The 19299-nt window shown below is 37.6% G+C and overlaps 1 protein-coding gene across 1 annotated transcript in view; it reads right to left on the bottom strand.

Moving 5' to 3' along the window:
* Positions 1-19299, bottom strand: part of LOC311598871 (uncharacterized protein) — a gene marked incomplete at its 5' end in the record, with an annotated part of 67630 nt that overhangs the window by 5647 nt on the left and 42684 nt on the right. The window contains one exon of the mRNA XM_084784394.1: positions 8938-9051. The remainder of the gene's footprint in view (positions 1-8937; positions 9052-19299) is intronic.

Genomic DNA, 19299 nt, shown 5'->3' with positions numbered 1-19299 from the left:
ATCAGTTCCTCACGTGTTCACCAGGTCTTAATGAGGTTCTGGTAACAGACTGGAGCAAGACACAATTCTCATTAGTCATGTCCGCTCAGAAGTAAAAATTACATTAGTCACTTATAAGATGCCTATGAAGGTCCTTTTAATAGCTGCAATCCTTGGCATTTATAAGGAGACCTTGAATTTTGATACCATTATTCTGATTGGCATTTGATGATTTTTTTAAATAATAAGGAATGATGGACATTTTTAGGGATGCCTGGTCAAATGTGCATCACAGCAGAGTAAGTAAATATAATGGAGAGAACTGTTTAGCTAAGAACAAGTCTGTTCTTTTAAAAATGGGAAGAAAACAAAGTTTCTAAGCCTTGGGTCCTTAGGGCCACAACTCAGTTTAAATCTTACTCACAGGAAGAAGACTCAGTACACCATTTCAAACCTATTACAATGATTTTCTACAAGAAAGGAACAAAATTATGAAAACAGCATCAAGCCATCATTAGAAAGACAATTGCTATCAGAACCTCATGGCCTAACAGCAGGTTTTATTGAGTATAAACTCCTGCATCTCAGTTTATCTTTGTGGATTCTTGCTAAAGGTCACATGGAAAATCTTAATTCTATCACCTTCCCATGAATGATAAGTTATAGATTGTATAAAATTGACAGGTTTTTTTTTTGTAGTAACTAGGGTCATTATTTAATACTTTATTAAATATACTTACTTCTTACATTTCAATAAAACATAAATATTATAAATAATATAAGTACATATTTAATAATATAACAGATACTAACTTAGTATATATTAATACATATTTTATAACTTAATATTTATGTATCTTAATATAATATATATATATGTCTAATTCAGTCCCCCAACTAATTTAAGCTTAGATTGCCTTGCCAAAAATCCATTCCTTCATGGCTGAAGTCCTGATCTGACTTCTAATTATTACTGCTCATCATTTCCCCCCCCCCAAATCACTTGCAATGCAGCCAGGCGTGGGGACAGTAGCTAAAGCCACTCACTCTCTGCTGCTTCTGTCTTTGCATCGCTGCTCATGCACTTGGCTGCCTCCTGGTGGAGTGACCTATGTGTAGTCTGTACACCAAGAATGGATATCGGGTTTCCTTAAAATGTTTGATTTCTTTTTGTAGTTGTTGATAAGCACACTACTATACCATTCTTATTAAATTGATCACTGGAGTATTTAAAAAAAAAATTCAAGTCCTTAAATATACTTTCTGGTATCCTCTGCAATGTGGCACAGCAGGAAAGTATCCAATAAATCTACAAGGGTAAGCTAGTGAGTAAGAGCCTGGTCTAGTCACAGACACAGGGGAGGGGAGTAGGGGGAAAGCGGGAGGGAGGGAGGAATGGGAGGATACGAGGGATGGGCTAACAATTGAGATGTAATATGAATAAATTAATAAAATATTAAAAAAGAGATAGAATGTAAAAAGAGATGGGTATGGAGGGGGATCTGGACAGACTTGGAGAGAATATGACTAAAACATGTGTATGAAAAGTTTTTAAATAAATATTTAAAAAAATAAAGACACCTTTACTGAAAAAAAAAGAAAAAAGAACGTGGTCTTATATCTATGTATTCTTCTATTCACAAAGCATCCTCAACATTCTTTCCCAGATACATGCTCTCTCCCCTCCCACATCTGTCTGCAGCCCTCTCTCTCTCCCCTCCCTCTCTCCCCCTCTCTGTACTTGGAAACAAACTTAGGCCCTTCTACACATTGCTCTGTCGCTGAGCTGTATCCACAGTCATTGAGGCTTTGGGTTTTTTGTTTGCTTGCCTACTTGTTTTGGTCTTGTTTTACACAGGCCATCCTATGTACCTATTGATATCCATACCTAGGGATTATTAAACCTGAAAATTGCAAAAGACAAGTTCCACAATTGCATAGCTCGAGGGCTACAAACGCTGCGCCTGCGTACAAATGCTGCTACATTACCCGGGCTCTCCTACATACCCTGGTTAACCTCCTGAGTGCTGGGATTCTAAGTATATGCCAACACAATTGGCATCAACTCTTAAGTTGATTAAAGAAATAAGTTTGTCCTTTTTTTTTTTTAAGATTTATTTATTTATTATTATGTATACAGTGCTCTGCCTGCACGTACACCTGCAGGCCAGAAGAGGGCATCAGATCACAGTATAGTTGGTTGTGAGCCACCTGGGGATTGAACTCAGGACCTCTGGAAAAGCAGGCAGCACTCTTGACCTCTGAGCCATCCCTCCAGCCCCATAGACTTGTCTTCTTAAACCTCAGAACCTTTCGCCTCCCTCCCCAGGAGCCTTTGACGACCCTAAGACTTCTACTTTCCAGTAACGTGGCACACTTCACACCATGTCCCACTGCCACGCTGAAAATAATTACAATAGCACAGCTATTTTAAAGTACATTGATGTGCTAACAAGAAAGTTTATTTTGATTCTATAGTTTCCCATAAGGACAGATGTCCATGAAGGTGAGTCTGAGCATCTACAGCCAGACAAGACAAATCATAATAAGGCAGCAGTGGCAAAGGCCTGAACTTTGACGTTGTACATGCCCTAGGAGTAAATTCAAGAGACTCCAAGGAAAGTGCCTATTATAGAACACAGCACTGGGAAAGTGTGGTGGTTTTTGTACAGGAATGGCCCCCATAGAGTCGTGTGTTGGAATGGTTGGCCTGTAGGGAGTGGCACTATTATGAGGTGTGGCCTTGTTGGAGAAAGTACGTCACTGTGAGGAGCGGGCCTTCACGTCTCTTGTGCTCAAGCTACATCCAGTGACACAGGCTCCTTCTGCTGCCTGCACATCAGGATATAGAACTGTCAGCTCTTTCTCGAGTACCATGTCTGCCTGCATGCTGCCATGCTTCCCTCCATGTTGAAAATGGAGTAAACCTCTGAAACTGTAAGCCAGTCCCAATTAAATGTTTTGCTTACTAAGACTTGCCTTGGTCATGATGTCTCTCCACAGCAATAAAACCCTAACTAAAATAGCAGAACAAAATACAAAATGCCCCCTGGAATTCACATCCTCAAGCTGGACCTTACATGAGCCTGTAGACCAACCTGATTCTAACAAAAGCCAAACAGCAGATGAGGAAAGTTCTTGTGTGCCCTGCACCCTATCCCCTGCATTGGCCCCATATTGAACAGAATCAAATGTAAGTAAATGTTCACTGGAAGCATAAATTATCAATACAGGTCTCAAGGACCTCAGATAAAATTCCAAAACATGAACTTACAAACAAAGTTCAGAGCATCCACAAGGACAGAAATTATGTCCAGGAAAAATACCAGAAGCCACAGATGGCAAAATAACGACTTCAGATCTTGTAATTTTAAAAAAGAATAAACATTCAACATTTTAGTATGCCTGAAAATATAAATGGAAAATAAAAAGGATACTAAAAAGGTGAAAGTGATTTTATAATAAAAAGAAAGTAGCCTGGTAGTGGTGGCACATGCCTTTAATCTTGGCACTCAGGAGGCACAGGCAGGTAAGTCTTGTCTACAGAGTGAGTTCCAGAACAGCCAGAGAAAACAAGGGCCCTGAGGGGAAAGACAGATGGAAGGAGGAAAAAGGGAGGGTTGGGGGAATGATGCTGTTGACCTCTACACCCAACATCATCAAAAAATCATCAATTTTAGTTGGGCTGAATATGTGTAAGTAACTACTAAAACAATAATTAGACATAAGAAAATTCTCTCATGACCTCACGGTACAGGAATTTCTTTTAAAAATACACAAGCATTAAGGAAATGATTGATAACATTGACTACATAAACCTTAGAACTTCTGTTCTTAAGGAAACAACTATGAAAATATTAAAAAGAACAAACAAAATGACACAAGCTAGGAGACATCCTGAGAGAGTTAAAGTTGTTTTAAGCTTTGATAACTGTGCCTAAGAGATCCATGAAACAAAAATGCTTCTAACCTGTAGGCCCTCTCCAAGAACAGATACTTTCTGAGATGCTGGAGCCTATTGATTATGTTTTCAGTTCTCTAAACAAGTTTGTTTGACCCAAATGCACTGGTGTGCTTGACCACATGTAGCCAGGAGATATGCAGGAAAGTAGTGTCCTTGACTGGGTGTCGGTAGGAAGTACACAGGCAGGAAGTACTTCAGGATGTATCCCTACCCCTGATTGGACCTGATGGGAAATATGGTGGCCTTATGGTTTTGCCTTCTTAAGCCTCTGCAAAATGCACCTTGTGGCCGTTTTCTTGGAACCCTGGAATGGCCCTGGCCAGAGTCCATCATCCTGGCCAGTATTAATTAATTATAGCTTGCTTCAAATTTGGCTCAAAAATTGTGGAACTTGTCTTTTGTTGTTTTGTTGTTGTTGCTATTGTTGTTGTTGCAATTTTCAGTTTTAATAATCTCTAGGAGAAGAAATAGCATCTAGAACATGTGAAGAATTATTACAAACAATAAGAATTGTGAAACCAACCACACTTCTTCCAAGCATCCTTCCCACAGACTTAACTTACTAAATATGTACCATTGGTTCTGAAATCTCTCTCCTGCGGTCTTGGAGCTACATCGACTTGAGTAATGTAACATTGGAAAGGCCTTTTCTCAGCCAGGAGGTGGTGGTTCAGCCCTTTTATCCCAGCACTCGGGAGGCAGAGTCAGGCAGAGCTATTGACCTAGTAATTATAATCCTAAAAATATGTGCCACTTTCCAAAATGTTCTCGTGTGTATCTCAATATTTGTCAAAAATATTGATTCCAGTATTTGTTTTACTATAACCCAAAACCTGGAAACAACCCAAATGTCTGTCAACAATACAAAGGAAAACCAAGCTGCAGTGTACATGATGGAATTTCACATACAACAGGGAAAATCAATGAACAGCTACACAGTGCAACTGTAGATGAATCACAAGGACATACTATTGAATAAAACTCAAGCCATAGAAAAATGCATAATAAAGTTTATAAAGTTCTGTTCATATAAGACTCAAATGCATATATTACTTATATGGATTTTTTCCTCATTTAACAATACTGTTAACTTCACAGTCTGAAGGCAAGAAATATATTTAGCTGAGAATTTGAAAATTATTTTATTACACTTTTACTTTCCTAAGAGTCATTAGCTTTCATTAATTCCTTTTCAGAAATTAATGAGGTAGAAAGTGAAAGAAAAGAAAAGTGAATGTAACCAGAAGAATGAGAGAGCTCCACTACTTTCCTGCAGTGTCAAAATCAATACATTTCAACATTTCAGCACTGCATCTTTATTTGGGATTTGTGGGAGTTCAAATTAGTAATATTTTATTTTCTTTGCATGCATTTTAAATGATAAAATCATTGACCAAACCATAATAACCACATAGATTAATATTGGCATTGCAATACAAAGATGAAGGATTCCCAGAATCCTGGACCTCAGTTCTAGTCCCTGAGTCAGGCCTGGGTCCTTCACTGGCTTCACTTTGACTTCTCTTAAGGCAGAGCACTAGGCCTACATCAGGGAAAGATGCTGATCCACTAGCATCACTGACTCACTTTAGGAATTAAATCACAGCTAAGTGGTTTAAAGTACCTACTGCTCTTCCTTAGGACCCAGTTTGGGATCACAGCACCCATGGCAGGTGGCTCTCAACAGCCTGCAATTTCAGCTCCAGGGAAACCAATGTCCTGTTCTTGCCTTCATGGGCACCTACATACGTGCGCGAGCGCGCGCGCGCGCACACACACACACACACACACCACACCAAATATAAGTAATAAATAAATAAACATATATATATATATATATAAACTCTTTTAAAAAGAATTAAAACTGAGAGAACATCTGTTTTAAGTTCTTGTGTTAGTTCCCTCTCTTGGCATTGTGATTCAACAGAACCAGGAGTCTCTAAGCTATTCTGCTCAAGAGCCCTTTACTGGCATTCTGTGGGGCTTTTCTTTATTAATTAAACATTTTTATATTTTATATATACATTTATACTATTACACATATATACAATAGACTACTCATAGCAAGAAGAACCATGAAACAATCAGGAATTATATAAATGTTACATTCTTAGTGTTTTGGCTATTTGTATTTGATAGCCTTGAGCCTTGAAGAAAACATCTTTCCTATCTTGGTTCATCTAAAATTCTGAATGTAAATCGATCTCCATCACATATTGTCATTATCAACTTAAAACCTAAACATCTCAACCCCTAAACAACTAAGCTTCATTGTAAATCTAAGCTACCTGGTCTTCAACTCCATCAGAGACTTGAGAAAGAATAAACTTGATTACCTGAGTATGCCAGGAGTACAAGTTAGTTGCTTTCCAAATAAGAAGATAACAGAGACAGTTTGCTACCTGAGCAGTCACCCAAAACTCTCTATAATGTTAGAGCATCATCTTCAGCCTTCTGGCCCAATATATCTGACAGACATATTGGTGAGGCAGGAACTATTTAGGACTTGCTTACCCTGACTTGGCAGAATTTGGCTGTCGACTCTGCCTGAATCCAAGCCTGCCCTTTTGTAGGCAGAATTCTGTCTGTGGTAGAAACAAGGATATTTTCCCCAGTGGCTTGTTTGCCACAGTTGAAGCCATCCCCCAAAGAACCTTAAGGAGGTTCTTTGATGATCATCATCCTCTTTGAGATAGGCTAGGTGTTACCAGGAGTTAACTTGTTTCATTGTCAGTGAATCCTTAAAATAATAATAAAAAACATTTTAAATGCCATATTCTGCATGTTTCTAAAGTTTTTGAAGACCTTATCTAACTATTCTACCTAATCTTTCTATAGAATCATATCTATCTGCTGCATCTAGGATGTATATTCTTGGGATACATTCTGTGGAGCTTTTATTTGGACAGTTCAGAGTTCAAAGCCAGGACAGAGAAACAGTGACAAACATAGAGCATATATTACAATCACCAGATGTGCTCAGAAGATCTGAGCTCATGACCAAGCTGAAGTTGTTTGCATAATGCCCTTCAACTGAGGAGGGGGAGAAAAAAATGCCTGCAGCATTCCTTGGGGCAGGCAGAGGCATTCCTTTCAGGGGAGTAAGCCAAGCTCTGTGGGCAATACAGCATGGGAAAGTCTATTACTTGCATGTGACACATATGGTTTTTAAGCTCTCTCTCTCTCTCTCTCTCTCTCTCTCTCTCTCTCTCTCTCTCTCTCTCTCTCTCTCTCTCTCTCTCTCTCCCTCTCTCCCTGCCTCCCTCCCTCCCTCCCTTCCTCTCCCTCTCTAATTTCTGTGTAGAATGGCTTGGGATGTTTTATTTCAATTTCATTGAATCTATAAATTACTTTTGATAGGATGGTCATTTGTCAACATTAACTACTCACTAGAATTCAACATCTTCTACAAATGGTGTTGGAAAAACTGGATATCCACAAATATAATGAAACTGGACCTTTATCTCTCACCACACCCAAAATTACACTACAAATGGATCAAGGACCTCAACATTGAAGGACTCTAACAGGCCTCAGCATAGCAAACATGGCTCTAGCAGGTCTTGCCCTCCTCCATCGCCTCATCCTTGTGAAACTGTTAGATTAAATTTCTAAAGCTAGCCACCAAGGTCTATTCTCTTATTTGGCCACTTCCTCCTCCTGAAGCTGACTTCCGAGGTCCAGCTTTCAAAGCTGATTGAAGTCTATCAATCAAAAGCCCCCTTTTGGGTCACTTAATTAACACTTCCAGTCGAAATCAAACACTTCAATCTAGCACAAGCTTCTTTACCTTCATAAACTGCCATTTGCCTACAAGCCCCACTTCTCTATACAGAGGAAGTCCTTATTGCACAATAAAGCAAATACCTTTCCCCCCTGCTCCCTATGGCATAGGGAAACTAAATAAAAAGGCTTTGGCTATCAACCAACATAATCAAGCTAGATATAATATTTATATTGTCAAGGATCAATTACAAAATGAAGGTCTGTATGCTGAACTAAAAATACAGATTCTATTTGATAATGATGCCACCTTAAAACAATGTCATACAATAGCTCGTGTGTTTTATTTTGTAGATGTTTGAGAACTAAATTTGGTACATATGTTAATACAGCATACTATAGATTCATATTCAGAATTTCAATATGCTTTTGCCTTGAATTCTGAAAAATATGATTCTGAGATTACACATTTATTAAAGGTGATGGCTATACTGAAGATGCCTTTGCAGAAAGAAGCTGATTATGCTCTGACATGTATGCATTAGAATACAACAAGTTTTTAGACATTATGACATAGAAAATGTTACAGATATATCTTACAATCCCACAGGACAAACAACTGTGAAGAGCTCTAATAGGACCCTAAAGGAAATGCTCATAAAATAGAAGGAGGATATGGGATCTCCCAGATATAGATTAAATAATGCTTTATTGACTTTAATTGTTTTAAATGTAATGAGACAAGCAGCACAGCTGCTACTTGAAAGGGCTGCTGAATTAGAGACGCCTGTAGACATGCTAACTTCAGAATGGAACTCAGGACATGTGGTGCATTACAGGAGAGGTTTTGCCTTTGTTTCAACAGGAGAAGGAAAACTGTGGACGGTGTCAAAAATTATTAAAGATTAGATTTGACCTGAGGAGACCTGAAAACCTTGACTGAAGAAACAAAGGAAGAAACCAAGGAGAACAACAAAGCAGGTAATATATATGATGGCCCCTCTCTGTGGGAACAGCTCTGAGACTGTCTGAGGCATGAAATTGTCTCCGCATAGCCAATAAGTCTTGTTGGCTACACAGTCCTCAGGACATATCATGTCATCCTTTCATATGGCATGCATGAAAATTTATATAACAGTTTGGTGACACAGTCCAAACAAACGTATAAAGTTTGATGCCTTTTTACTCAAACAAAGAACAGAGAATCATCTTTAGCTGGTTTGTGCACACTTCAGATTCCATACATATTTTAATGTAAAAATATATATTACCTTTAAAGGTTTATATGTTGACAGAGCAAAATGACCAGACACCAATGAAGTCAAGACAAGTGACCCAGGAGCTCCAACTTCACAGACTGATTCACTAGCTGTTTCCTCAGAGATCTACATCCAGACCAATTGGTAAGGGATGAAAAGAAAAAAGAGAGGATATATGAATGATAGCATTAAAAGGGTAGAGTAGTAAATTTACTTTTAAACTAGAAAGCAAATACTAGTGAAAATATTTTACATTGATATAGATTTTTGTGTATTGAGACAAATTTAAGGTTACATTTAAGATTATATTTTGCTACAGCATACTATTTATACATATATGTGTATATATATGTATGTGTATATATATATATTATATATAATGTTTCAATTCTTGTTAAAGATATTATAAACTATGTAACTAATTTAAAAACACAATATTTAGTTGTAGTCTTTGTACGCTGCTATTGCAAACTGTTTGATGAAATTAAATACAGGTTACTGGTCAGGCAATCAAACTTGTGATCTTTTTGATATCAGTTTAGTTAATTACAATAAATAAGTTTTACTAGCCTCTTGTAGATGTTTCCAAGTTGAACACATAGTGAGTAGCTAAAAACAAGCAGCATTTGCATAGATAGATAGATAGATAGATAGATAGATAGATAGATAAAAATAGATGATAGATAGATGGATAGATAGTATTCAAAAATTTCAGAAATCTACAGAATATGGTGTTTTAAAATGTTTCATTAAGAAAAGACTTTTTTGACAGTGAGACATTTCTGCTCCTGGCAGCACTCCTGTTCTACTTCAAAGAAGATGATGGGCATTGAAGAATCTCAATATGGAGTTTGCGTCAAATGTGACAAGCTATCCACTGGGCAAGAAACTGACCTTGCCTCAATTACAGACAGTATGCTGTCCAAGTTGTGGACAAGCAGACCATAGAACTCGACTGCTGAGCTTTTCCAAGACAAGGTAGGCAATCCTTTATAATTTCTGTTTCATAAAAATGCCTGTCCTAAACTAGACCAGAAGGCACAAGATGATGTCCCAATGTTGTAGAGGAACCTTGGGTGACTGTCCAGGCAGCTATAGTTTTATAAGCTACTTGCTCTGCATTTCCTGTCTACTTAGGTAATATTTATCCTTCTCAGGTCTCTGATGTAGTTAAAGACTAGAAAAGTTATAGACTCATAATTAATCTTAAATTGGTTAAGATTTAAGAAAATGTTTTAAGGTTTAAAAAGGCGTTCATCGGTTGATAAATGCAAGTTATGATAGAAAATTATTTAAGTATGGAACTGTAAACTCACCAAGATAGAATAGGTAGTAGAGTACTTTCTCCAAGGCTACCAAATACAAATGGACAGGAAATTGTGAATGTAATTCTTGCCTGATAGTTTTCATAATTGTTCTTATTATATATAATATAGTATTATAAGAGAAAGAGTCTTTTATTGAACTAAAAGGGGGAGATGTTGGAGTGATGTTTTGTGCCTGGTATCTGGAAGAGATCTGATTACAGCTGGACTATGGCATTGTTATTTTTATTGAAGCATCACCTGTCTCAATGTTGTGTAAAAATTGTTCTCAATAACCTCCCATTGGTTAATAAAGAGCTGAACGGCCTATAGCAGACAGGAGAGTTAAGGCAGGACCTCCAGTCCCAGCAAGGGGTTCCCAGGTAAAGAGCAGAGGGAGAAAAGAAGGTCATCATGAGAGGAGTTGCCATGAGGACACACACAGACGGAGCAGGAGCAGCCAGGGCAAGACTAAGATGACAGGTAATGGGCTATGTGGCTGGGAAGTAGGCCAGTGTTACAATTAGTCAGGTTAATTTAAACTGAGCTGAGAATCTGCCCAGGTTAGGAGCCTAAATCTATTTATTAATAAATATAAAGGTCTCCATATCATTTTTTGGCAGCTAAGGTAGGTGTAGAAAGCCTATCATTTTCCAACACTCCCCAGATATTCCATGCCTGGGTATATACTCAAGTGACTATATCTTGCTACAGAGATTTTTGGCAAAATGTTCTTGTGAACAGTGCACAGTTTACCTTTGTTCATTCAAATATTGGTTTCTCCACCCTACTCTCTGGATCAATCCAGGCAGTGCATTGTGATGTTTATTCTAAGTATCTCCTGTTTCAAGTTTGTGTAAACATGTCACTATTTGTTCTCTGTGCTGCCAATGAAGGTCAACTAGACAATGCTGAGCAATAACAGAATAGGGTGGGACATCCTGATCCAGTGAGGGGAGGAGAAAGAGGAAGAAGAACAATATAGAGCCATGAGGAAAAGAACAAGATACACCAGGAAGAATGAGCGAGACCTAGGATACAAGTAAAAGTCAAGTATAAACTGGGAAGTCAGAATGGAAGGAAACTCTACTAGCACAGAGGTTTAAAATGGAGTAATTACTGTGCAGCATTGTGCTATAGCCCAATAAAATAGATCTTGGTCTCTGTGTGTGGTTATTTGGGTATAAGGCTGGTTACAAAATAACTGCTGATTTCACTAAAATAATAATTCTATATTAAATATTAATAATCCTCAACAAGTGATACTTGCTTATCATGTTCATTGTCATTCTGTATAAGTAGGAGATTGAATCAAGCCAGATGGATAATGAAAATATGGTTTACACACACAATGGAACTTTATTCAACTGTAAAGTAAAATCAATTTGAAGGTAAGTGGATGGAACTGGGGGCAATTATACTGAGTGGGGTAACCCCAAGTTGGAGAAACAAATGGCATTTGTTCTCCCTTATATGTGGATCTTAGATTTGAATATCCAATTATTTTAAGAAGTAATCCAACTGAAGCCATTTTGAATAGAGCTCAAATAAAGTTTAAGTTCCCAAGACCTCCTGGGTTCCTGACATCTTGCTTGGCAGAAAGAGGCATGTACATGGGTAACTGACACTCTGCTTTGCAAATTGAGACATGAATAGTAGACAAGTTGCCACACCACAGTTGAATAATCCAACCAATGAAGAGAGAATAATTGTATCACAAAGACGAGCACCTAAGGAAGTCCCCTGCCCCTAAATCCTGATTGGTGGGAAAATGTATTTGTAACTTGACACGAATGTTTGTGGATTTCAGGCTTTAAAAGTTTGTGACATTCTGGCTCAGGTCACAGTTCAGCTCCCAAATCTGTTTTGTGTCCCTGATTGATCATTAGCGACCTGAGTACAATAAAGTTTTGTCATCTGCTTAAATACTTACTAAGATGAATGTGCAAAGACGTAGTCAGCTCCCAAGTCCGTGTGTTTTCCACTACTGCTCAATTTTTGCTGCCTAATTCAACTAAAGATCTTGTTTCCTGGACTCTTGTGCCTGCTTGAGTTGTTTTGGATTTTTGGAACCCAGCATTATGTGTCCTTTTTTGTTTTTTTAAGACATGGTTTCTCTGTGTAGCCTTGGCTGTCCTCAACTTGCTTTGTAGACCAGGCTGGCCTCAAATTCCAGAGATCCACTTCCCTTTACGTCTCCGAGTGCTGGGTTTACAGGCATGTGCCACCACCTCCAGCTTATGTGTAATTCTTAACGATAAACTATGTTCCGTCATTTGTTTCCCTTTTATAGTTTAGCTCTCTCATTACTCAGATCCAAGACTTCCAACCCTGTATTTGAATTCCTCCTTCTGCTTAATATGCAACATCTCTTTTACACTTATGAAGAATTTTGAACTATTAGTAGTAGTACAGTTGATGTTTATATTGTTCGTGCTCCCTCCTTCTGTTATTTCAGCTGCTGAATGTAGAGAACTCACTAAAACCATTACCAAGAATCCTGGAACCAAAATTTGAACCTGTAAACCATGCTACTTTCTATGTACAACACATGGCTCCTGGCTTTTAAACAACTAGCTCAAAAGAGACTTAATATTAAGTAGTGAGTTACTCAAGCAGGGTGATGCCAACTCATCTCTTGCCTAATTGCATTTTCTATATCCATATTTAGGAAAAAATTTCTCTCTCTTGATTTTTGTAGTACCTAATATAATACAATGTTTCAAGTGATTATCAATAACTACTGTTGAATCAGGGAGTGTAAAGATGGCTTGCCTTAGGTAGAGTGCTTACCACACAGGCTCGAGGACCTGCTGAGTTCAACCCCCAGAACTCAGCAAAAAAAAAAAAGCCATTTATGGTCACAGCATGTAATCCTGTAGAGCTAAATCAGCAAGCTCTGGGTTCACAGAGAGATGCTGTTTCAAGTAAATCTTTCTGGAAACACCTTCCAAGACACTCCCAGAGGAGTGTTTCCAAGGTGATTCTAAATACAGACAAGATGACAGTGAGAACTAACCATCAATACCTCCCTAGGAAAGCATCCCAACATGAACTGTCCACTCTAGGAAGACACATAGAATTCCATAGGAAAGATAAGAAGCTAGATCAAAGCTTTGGATGGCTGATATGTTAAAATGGAGTGCAATCCTGGAGGTGTATTATAATAGTAACGACAGTTGTTGCTCTGGTTATTTCTGCTTCCCTGAGAAAGTTTTAAAATATGAATAGTGATGAAAAGAACAAAGTAGTAAATATTAAGCCTTGTAGGATAATGAAAAGAGTTAATCATTTCAACACAATTTTATCTCCAGGATGACTTCAATAATTCAGGAAAGAATAACCTGTCCTAGATATTTTTATTGATTTTCAGAAAATATATATGATCTTATGTTTCCTATGAAAAAAAGGACAGATGACAACAATTTATTGGCTAAATATTCTACAGATAGTACATTTCAGGCTAATATAGAAATAATAAAAAATGAATGCACCAATGCTTTATTTATTTAGCATTTTAAATTAAAATTACTGCTGAAAAGGAAACAATGTTAACAATGGTTTTTCATAGGTGAAAGTCTAAAGAGTTGTATTTTTTTCTTCTAATTTAAAACTAGTTTTCCATTTTTTAAAATGTCAGCTGTCCATCACCTTTCCCTAAGACAAGGTCTTTCACTGTATCTGGAGGTCACCATTTGTTTTGTTTTGTTTATTTGGCTAGGCTGGAAGTCAACAACCCCTAGTGATCCTCTTCTGCTGGACTTACAGGTACTCACGGCCATGCTTGATGTTATATATGTGGATCGGGGAACTGAAGCCGGATGTTCATGCTTTTGTGGCGAGCACTCTTACCCACTGAACCTTATCTCCAGCCCTTCTTTCCCAATTTTATATAATGAATTGCATTGTTGTTTTTTTCTTTTTTTTAAAGTTTTGAGACAAGGTCTCTATATGTATCTTTGGCTGGAAATAGTTATATAGACCAGACTGGCCTCAAACTCACAGAGATCCAGCTGCCTCTAGAGGCCCTTAGGGCTGATATAAAAAGGTGTGGGCCAGCTATATCGCTTCTTAATAACTGTTCTGATCAGAACACCTAACATGAGGCCTAATTCTTCATAGGATTTTAGACGTGCAATTCACTGTTGTTGGGTACAAGTACTAGACTATACAGCACATTTTGATCTCTAGAACTTATTCATTTTTCTTGGCTGCAAATACATACCACAGATCAGTAACTCTGAAAATCCCCTCACCTAGCCCCGGGTAACACAATCCTCATTGATTTTTCAGCTTTGATTACTTTTAAACTCATTTTAAATTTTATTTTAACAATGAATTCATCTGAGCTGAGAACACCTGTAATCCCAGCGTTTGGGGAGGCAGAGGCAGGTGGATCTCTGTGAGTTCGAGGCCAGCCTGGTCTACAAAAGGAGTCCATCCGAGACAGCCAAGGTTACACGGAAAGACCCTGTTTCAAAAAACAAAAAATAATTCATCTAAGTGAAAGTGTACAATATTTTTCTTTGTGTGTTAGGCATATTGTACTCAGCATAACATGCTGTAGACTCATGTATGTCTTGACATGGTATTACAGTTGTGTAATATTACACCATATAAACATATCACTGTTTTTTTTTAATCTATTCATGTTCTTCTATGTATTTAGACTGATCAAACATCTTGGCTTTTCTGAACAATACTGCAATGAACACAACAGAATTAAGACCTCTTGTAAATCCTAATTTCAGTTCTTTTGGATGGGATTACTGGGTCTTATGATTGTTATATTTATATATTTTTATTACATTTACTTATTCACTCATTGGGGGGACAAATTCCAAGACAGGCATGTAGTAGCCAGATGACCACTATAGGGAGTTGGTTCTCTTCTTTTGATATTTGAACCCTAGAGAATCGAACTGAGGTCTGGCTTGACTGTGAGTGCCTTCATTGGCTTGACAATCCCAACAGCCCTACTTTTATATTTAAAATTTTTAAGGAGCCTCCATGCTGTTTTCTAAAACATTTCTACCATTTTGTATTTTTTTTCTAGCAGTGTTCATTCAAGGTTCTAATTTCTTAGTATGCTCCCCCAATTTCATTTGTGTGTTTCTTTTTTGTAATGGTCACTCTAGTAGATGCAAGGAAGTATCTCCTTTTAGGGTCTCTCTGTGTGTGTATATGCATGTGCACACACATGTGTGTATGTATGTGTTGTGCCTTGTATGTTAGAAACATAACATAAAGCAATTTAAGACTGCTTATAGTTTCTATTAACATTCCTAGGTGATTAATATCATTGCACATTTTTCATTTGTGTACTGGCCATTTGTTATGCCTTCCTCAAATGTGTGATGCTTTTAAATTTGACAAATTAAAAGACCTTTAAAATATTAATACAGTCTTTATATGATTAATGTTAATGATTTAAAATATAAGATTACACCTTAATCATCAGAATGAATTTTACATTTTACCAGTGACCTGTAAAATGTTACTGATGAGTAAATTCTTCAAAATATATATTAGAACAGGGAAAATAAGTAGCCTGCCTTCTGTAGGAGACAATTTATTTCAATATTCCTTTCAAGAAATTTCATTGCCATCTCTACAAACCAGAATAATGATAAGTTAATCAAATTTAAAGGAACCTACAGACAGCTAAACATACTAGAATTTCAACTTGCAAAGTTGGAGAATGACCCCAAGGACTCAAGTTCTAGCCACAGTATTTCTATATTTTTAAAACATAGCTGGTAATCTTGTCTGTATGGAGCACACAGTAAATCTTTAAGCTTTGAAAGGCACATGATCTCTGTTGAAATTATTCTACTCCACCTTCAGAATTCAAAAATGATACACTCATGCAGTCACTATAGCTGATCACATTTCTTACTTTTTATGTTATAGAGCTGTCTCAATATTTTCTGTCCATGAACCTGTGTAAATGAGGAATGAGCGTGGAAGAGTATCTATCTGTGAAGCCAAGGTGACCTTGAGAGTTGCCATACAACCCAAAGACTCTGCTAAATCCGTGCTAAATTGTAGGACAAATGAGAAAGGGAAGCTTTGCCCTGCTGGACAAAACATACAGGTTCCGATTGCTCCTTCCAGAAAATGTAGTTATAGGGAGGCCCTGATCAGGTAGGTCTTCCTGTGGAAAGCACACCACAGCTTCCTGATTCTGCCTTATTCCTGCTGCCACATACACCAACTGTAGTATGATGTCTCTTGTTATTATGCTCTACTTCCTGGCCTTTGGAGAAGGCCATTGTCTCCACCAGTTCAGTGGTAGACTCTCGTGTCACCATCATTTTCCTCTATGTAACAGCCACAGGTTATTTCATGGGTGCGGGAGCTCCTCTCACAATGGATTTCTCAAAGCCTTTCGAGGACTGTAATCACGGAACCTTCTGAAGGATTACAGTGGTGGCTGGGTCACAGGGAAATTAATGTCATCACTCCACTGCAGTGTACCTAACTCTGAGTATGCCAGTACACTACATCCCAACTCTTTATCGATCAGTATCAATAAATTTAGGCTAATTTAATGTTGTATTTGGCCTTGGTTTGGCAACTGAAAAAAATCTCTTCTCACATAAATTCACCAGGTTCCTGGTAGCAGACATTTCAGTAAAAAATTACAGTTCTTTTGAGTATAAATCACACTGTACTGAGTCTGATACAGAAGCTGACACAACACGAAGAACTGCAAACCACGAGAAGCAACCTCGTGAGTTTTGATAAGACCAGACATCTCCTCAGGTATCTGCTTCAGACAAGGATATTAAAGGGCCTTCAAGGAAGGGAAGGCCAATCACCTCAAACACAGAGTCCAATCCCTTACAAGTGAGGCTCAAAAAAAGTAAGGGGTTCATGCCTCAACTATGAGTCTTGATACACTTTGCATGCACTCATTAGAGCCCATGTCTGTAATCGTCACTGTCATGAACATACAGATAGCTGTCTGTTTTGTGACCATTAAGTGTTCAGCACCTCACAACCCTGTGTGAAGTACAAGTAGACTCAGAAAAGTCTAATCATACTTAAAACCCCTTCAATTAATAAAAGCAAGGAAAAAATAACGAATATTGATGAAGGTGTAGAGAAGGGGATTAAAATCCTATTAACACTCTATGGATGAGGGTATAAATTTGCACAATAATTATGAATAGCGGCATGCAAACTCCTCAAGAAATCTATCAATATCCTACTTCTGTGTCTAACAGTAGCGAACTAGCATCCAACTGCACACCTGCACTTCCTTGCCTATTGCAGCTCTATCATAACAGCCAAGATCGGAATCAACCTAGGTATTCATTAGTGGATTAATGGATAAAGTATGCTACAAATTACACAATGGAACTTCATTCAGCCATATAAAGGCAAAATGGATAGAATGAATGAACATTATGACAAGTTAAATAAGACAGTCACAGAACCGCAAGTATTGCGTATTCTCACTCATATGTGGAATTTCAAATAAGAAAAGAGTAAAATCCAATGAGCAGAGTCTAGAAATGGGAGATGAAAGATAAGAGACGGGAAAGGGAATAGACTCAGCTGAAAAGGACTGAGTTAAGAAGAGCTGGGAAGGTGAAAACAAAATTCAGTTGACTAGGACTAAGTTCTGGTGTTCTAACAGCCCAGTAATGTGACCACAGTTTATAACATACATGTTTTCTTAAGAACCAGAAGAGAGGACTTAAAAAGCCTCAGCCACAATGAAGTGACAGGGAGATGGAAATGCTAAGTATCTGATTTGATCATTATATCGGGTATACATATGCTGAATTTTCAAGTGAACCCCACGAGAAAACTTCATTGGGCATTTACTCCTGCTAAAATGAAAATACAATCAGGACCTTTTAGACTTTGCTATAGCAAGTAGTACAGCCACAGAGAAAACTGACAGTGTCTTATGAACATTTACACTACAGCACAGCAATTCCTCACCTGGGAAATTATTCAAACAAATGCAAGAATACGTCTGCAAAAAGATCTTCAAGAATGTATAAAGAACTCTTATCCATAAGAGCCATAATTATAAAGCCAGTCATGCTGTCCGGAAGATGTTGCCTCTATATCAATACATAGGAATTCAGCCTAGCAGTGTGCAAGCATGAAAATCATAGGACATTATTCTCTGAATACTAGCTGACCACTAGCTAGTGCTGAAAACTAGCAAACCACTCATATTCAGAAGAAAGCATATTCTATGACTATATCTGAGAGCAAGAAATGGTGAAAGAAACTAAACCATAGTTCGTTGTGTTGAACATAAAAATGAACACTCCTTCATTTCTTAATTTCACTTAATTTCATCCTAAGCAACAGAAAATTTAAAATGTCTCTTAGAAACAAAAAAAATAGTTAACATTTTCCACATTTTTAATATCTCATTTAGATTAAATATATTTGATCTGTATTATTAAAATATACGGTGTTCCTATAGAACAAAAATCCAGAGGATAATTTACAATTTTTTTCCACAAAAATATCTGATTATGATAGTTTTTATTTATAAAATATCTGAAAAACTCTAGAGCAAAATACAGTTTTTTGGGCACAAACCATGTAGCGTACTTAGACTCCAAGCCATGACTGTCTTCACTAGTTGGAAAAAGCACTAAATCAATCCCACTGATAGATTTGCCCCAATTGTAATTCTAGTCTCAGGTTGGCATACAGAGAGCACAGACATCTCCCAGAGATGCTGAACACTAACTGAAGCATAAAAACAAGTACCAACCTTCTGTTGTATAATAGAAACAGTTGTCATCTTCCAAGAATGTCTACAGTAGGTGTGATCAGTGTGTGCCTCTTTCTAGAGGCAGATCTTCAGAGGAGACCAAGAAGGTTTGACCCTTCCTTTGAGCTTTCTAATTGCGCAAGTACTAACTTCTTTCAATAGCTCCAGTGCCAAAATCATGATTCATGCTTATTTTAATAGTGCCCTGTAGACTATCACCTGCATCTTTGCCCTATAAAGTTAGGGAAATGAAATTAGCTCTTCAGTTTTTTGATTTCTTTGAAATCTCTTTGCATTTAATGGGTGGAAAAACAT

The sequence above is a fragment of the Acomys minous genome (genome assembly GCF_964271855.1).
Source record: "Acomys minous genome assembly, chromosome: 6".
Classification (NCBI taxonomy): Eukaryota; Metazoa; Chordata; class Mammalia; order Rodentia; family Muridae; genus Acomys; species Acomys minous.
The sequence above is the reverse complement of the archived record's forward strand: the minus strand, read 5'-3'. Positions and strand labels throughout refer to the sequence as shown.